The 5,000-nt window shown below is 52.0% G+C and overlaps 1 non-coding gene across 1 annotated transcript in view; it reads right to left on the bottom strand.

The window, feature by feature from the left end:
- The window catches only part of LOC126447499 (small subunit ribosomal RNA), a 1,910-nt gene extending 1,249 nt beyond the window's left edge, over positions 1-661 (bottom strand). Inside the window, exon 1 of the ribosomal RNA XR_007583712.1 lies at positions 1-661. This exon is cut by the window's left edge and continues 1,249 nt beyond it. This is a non-coding gene — a ribosomal RNA (small subunit ribosomal RNA).
- Positions 662-5,000: the final 4,339 nt, after the last annotated feature.

The raw sequence follows: 5,000 nt of genomic DNA, 5'->3' as shown, positions 1-5,000 counted from the left end.
ACACAAATCCAACTACGAGCTTTTTAACCGCAACAACTTTAATATACGCTATTGGAGCTGGAATTACCGCGGCTGCTGGCACCAGACTTGCCCTCCAATAGATACTCGTTAAAGGATTTAAAGTGTACTCATTCCGATTACGGGGCCTCGGATGAGTCCCGTATCGTTATTTTTCGTCACTACCTCCCCGTGCCGGGAGTGGGTAATTTGCGCGCCTGCTGCCTTCCTTGGATGTGGTAGCCGTTTCTCAGGCTCCCTCTCCGGAATCGAACCCTGATTCCCCGTTACCCGTTACAACCATGGTAGGCGCAGAACCTACCATCGACAGTTGATAAGGCAGACATTTGAAAGATGCGTCGCCGGTACGAGGACCGTGCGATCAGCCCAAAGTTATTCAGAGTCACCAAGGCAAACGGACCGGACGAGCCGACCGATTGGTTTTGATCTAATAAAAGCGTCCCTTCCATCTCTGGTCGGGACTCTGTTTGCATGTATTAGCTCTAGAATTACCACAGTTATCCAAGTAACGTGGGTACGATCTAAGGAACCATAACTGATTTAATGAGCCATTCGCGGTTTCACCTTAATGCGGCTTGTACTGAGACATGCATGGCTTAATCTTTGAGACAAGCATATGACTACTGGCAGGATCAACCAGGGAGCTGCGTCAACTAGAGCTGAGCAGCCGGCCGCCCGGGAGTGTGTCCCGGGGGCCCGCGCGAACACGCAAGCGTCCGCTCAATTATTCTGCAAACAGGAGGAGGCTGCGCTCCCCTGCACCATACACCTCGAAACCCTCTCAGGTCCCGGCGGCGCGCAGCGCCGTCCTAAGTACTTGGTCGGGTTCGAGAGAGGCGCAATCGCCCGGAGTTTGGCGAGTAGACGCTTTAGGTGCGACCACCCGTGCTCCCAACTGAGCTTGCCGCTGCCGACAGAGGCCCGGGAGCGTGCTGTCGTGGCATTGCCGGCGGGAGACAACACGCGCCACCTACGGTGACCGGCAGCTCCAACGCCAGCGCCACAGAAGGACAAAAGCCCCACTTGGGTGCCGAAGCGAACTCTCCCAGCACAGCGCACGCGCCAACACGTCCGCACAGCTGCGATACAAACCACCTGCGAGAACCGCAGAGGCGACCGAGCAGCAGACGGCGTCGCGGCGCCGAGCGCCGGGCGGCGGCGCATCCTCAGCGCACACAGTCCTCAATCGGACCAGCACACTGCAGATGTCCACCGCGCTTCGCACCGGGCCCGCGAGGACCTACTTTGGCCGCACGGCGCCGCGTGCAGGGTGCGCCGGCGCGCAGCTGCGCCGCCTGCCGCCTCCGTCGGCCGGCGCGCCTGCCAGTGGCCGCCCCCACCAGCCGGCTGTAGCGCGTGCGCCCACGCACCGCGCGGCCAGCACGCCGGGCGGCCCCCCCTCACCGGCCGGGGCCGGTCCCACCCAGCCACCGCCGCGTATCGCTTCACACCCACATGCCATTCACGTTCGTGGGCATGGTGGGTATCGCTGAAACAACCGGTTGGTAGCTCAACCGATCGTCGCCATCACTGATTCACCTCTAGCGAGAACAACCGCACCACAACGGTTTACCAGTTGTTCATTTGCGTAACGTCACCAGCAAACGTAGGCGTCCATCGCCATTTGCAAATTCAACGATTGTTGCATGCCTGTGTCAGGTGTCACGACACACTATGTCTGCCCACATACACGCAACAACATGTGCACGCTTCGCAAACACGTGGAAGGTGGCCCCCGTACGTATGCGATGTCCATTGCGCAAACGACTGTCAACCGGCCTCTGTCGCATGTCGCAGATGTGGAACGCAGTGCACCATGCTATCACGGTGTGTGAGAAGAGACGACAACGTCTGACAACACGCGCCACTACATCAACAGACGGCTCATGCTGATCGCCATCCAGGGCATACCACACTGCACTCCAGCTCTTATAGGGAGACGACACGTAGCTGCGTGCACAACATTTGGACCGCATGGTTCGCCGTTGTTGGCGCAGTCGTTGTACGGTCACATGTACCACGATGTATCATTCAGTACATGAGGACCAATGTGCAGTACAGTGTGTGATTTGGAGGTACAACATCAGCGGACAGTTGACACAGGCCGTACCACAGCGTAGGCGCAGTGCTTCGCCATGCGAATGCCAATGAACAACTGCGAAGGGCATTGAGCATGTACGTCCTGCTGCCATCCACATTACAGTGTATCGCTGCAAGGTGTTTAACATGAAGCGATACACTGGGGACCGGGCAGTGCGAGTAGCAAACTATATTGCGGGGGTTGCAGTTAGGCAACACTACACTAATTTAACGCGTCGTATGACAATTACAGAGCAGGTTAAGGCCCAACGTGTGTTGGGTTAAGGCCCAACGTGTGTTGGGTTAAGGCCCAACGTGTGTTGGGTTAAGGCCCAACGTGTGTTGGGTTAAGGCCCAACGTGTGTTGGGTTAAGGCCCAACGTGTGTTGGGTTAAGGCCCAACGTGTGTTGGGTTACAGCACAATATGGGTTACGTTAAGGGGCAATGTGGGTTACGTTAAGGGGCAATGTGGGTTACGTTAAGGCGCAATATAGGTTACGTTAAGGCGCAATATAGGTTACGTTAAGGCGCAATATAGGTTACGTTAAGGCGCAATATAGGTTACGTTAAGGCGCAATATAGGTTACGTTAAGGCGCAATATAGGTTACGTTAAGGCGCAATATAGGTTACGTTAAGGCGCAATATAGGTTACGTTAAGGCGCAATATAGGTTACGTTAAGGCGCAATATAGGTTACGTTAAGGCGCAATATAGGTTACGTTAAGGCGCAATATAGGTTACGTTAAGGCGCAATATAGGTTACGTTAAGGCGCAATATAGGTTACGTTAAGGCGCAATATAGGTTACATTAAGGCGCAATATAGGTTACATTAAGGCGCAATATAGGTTACATTAAGGCGCAATATAGGTTAGGTTAAAACACGACATAGGTTAGGTTAAGGCACGACATAGGTTAGGTTAAGGCACGACATAGGTTAGGTTAAGGCACGACATAGGTTAGGTTAAGGCACGACATAGGTTAGGTTAAGGCACGACATAGGTTAGGTTAAGGCACGACATAGGTTAGGTTAAGGCACGACATAGGTTAGGTTAAGGCACGACATAGGTTAGGTTAAGGCACGACATAGGTTAGGTTAAGGCACGACATAGGTTAGGTTAAGGCACGACATAGGTTAGGTTAAGGCACGACATAGGTTAGGTTAAGGCACGACATAGGTTAGGTTAAGGCACGACATAGGTTAGGTTAAGGCACGACATAGGTTAGGTTAAGGCACGACATAGGTTAGGTTAAGGCACGACATAGGTTAGGTTAAGGCATGACATAGGTTAGGTTAAGGCACGACATAGGTTAGGTTAAGGCACGACATAGGTTAGGTTAAGGCACGACATAGGTTAGGTTAAGGCACGACATAGGTTAGGTTAAGGCACGACATAGGTTAGGTTAAGGCACGACATAGGTTAGGTTAAGGCACGACATAGGTTAGGTTAAGGCACGACATAGGTTAGGTTAAGGTACGACATAGGTTAGGTTAAGGTACGACATAGGTTAGGTTAAGGTACGACATAGGTTAGGTTAAGGTACGACATAGGTTAGGTTAAGGTACGACATAGGTTAGGTTAAGGTACGACATAGGTTAGGTTAAGGTACGACATAGGTTAGGTTAAGGTACGACATAGGTTAGGTTAAGGTACGACATAGGTTAGGTTAAGGTACGACATAGGTTAGGTTCAGGTACGACATAGGTTAGGTTCAGGTACGACATAGGTTAGGTTAAGGTACGACATAGGTTAGGTTAAGGTACGACATAGGTTAGGTTAAGGTACGACATAGGTTAGGTTAAGGTACGACATAGGTTAGGTTAAGGTACGACATAGGTTAGGTTAAGGTACACATTGTTGTAAGGAAAGGTTTAATGGGGGGGGGGGGGGGCGGCGGCCGGTTTGTTGATTGTGATTATAGTACGTGGATGCCTGCGGTATCATCTGATTTGCCACGTCAGGATGTACCTTTGGCTCATGACAGGCGGCGCTCTCATTCCATGCTTGTGGCAGACCTGTGTCTTTCATTCCTGCCATTGTTTGTGTGCTGTGAGAGGAGGCAGTATTGTGATGTTGGGTGCACCCCTGTGTAGGACATGTGTGGGTGTTGGTGGCTTGGCTGAGCAATGGTGGTTGTCGGGTGGGTGGGATATTCTGTTTTCTGTGTGGACCTCCCAGTCTGGTTATGACAGTGTGGATTGTCTAATGTGGCGGAGAGGATGCACTGGGTGTTGTTGCATGCTGGTGCTTACATATTGTCTGTGTGCGTGTTACAGGCAGAGAGTAGTGCGTGATAAGAGTGTGTGGCTGACGTGTGGTTGTGATTGTGAGCAGAGTCTTTCAGCATGTATACGGACAGTTGTATATATTATCTGTATTCTGATGGCTCTATCTATTACTAATCAGCGCCGTGTATACGTTTAATGTGGTTCCCGTCGAAACTGTTGTATCTCTGTACATTAGTGACACGGCGAGCGCGCTATGTAGCTACTCGTCTCGGCAGCTTCCACCGGTGTATGGCAAATGATTATAAGCAATGAGTCTAGTCGTCAATACCGATAGTGTGACGTCACATGTCTGGGGTGGGGGACGCTGCGCCCTTCCGGTGGGTCATGGCCTAGCAAGACTCTCCCCACGCAGGGGGGGCTTGGACTGTCATTAACTCTTCCGAGTAATATACTTGCCGTACGTTTTTGCGACTGCGAGTGCAACGCTCACCGGTACCGACATGGATGGAGCGCCTCCTAGCTGACCGCTCAGCATCGGCATTCGTACAGAGAGCAACGCGATCGCGTCTGTAGCTCGTAAGTGGTACAGCTCGCAGCTCATGTATAGGGACAGCGGGAATGTCGCATATTGGACATACCTCTTCATGAAACGCATGTTATAGGGGTGGATTGCA

This window comes from Schistocerca serialis, unplaced genomic scaffold (genome assembly GCF_023864345.2).
Source record: "Schistocerca serialis cubense isolate TAMUIC-IGC-003099 unplaced genomic scaffold, iqSchSeri2.2 HiC_scaffold_509, whole genome shotgun sequence".
NCBI lineage: Eukaryota > Metazoa > Arthropoda > Insecta > Orthoptera > Acrididae > Schistocerca > Schistocerca serialis.
This window is presented reverse-complemented; position numbering and strand designations above follow the sequence as displayed.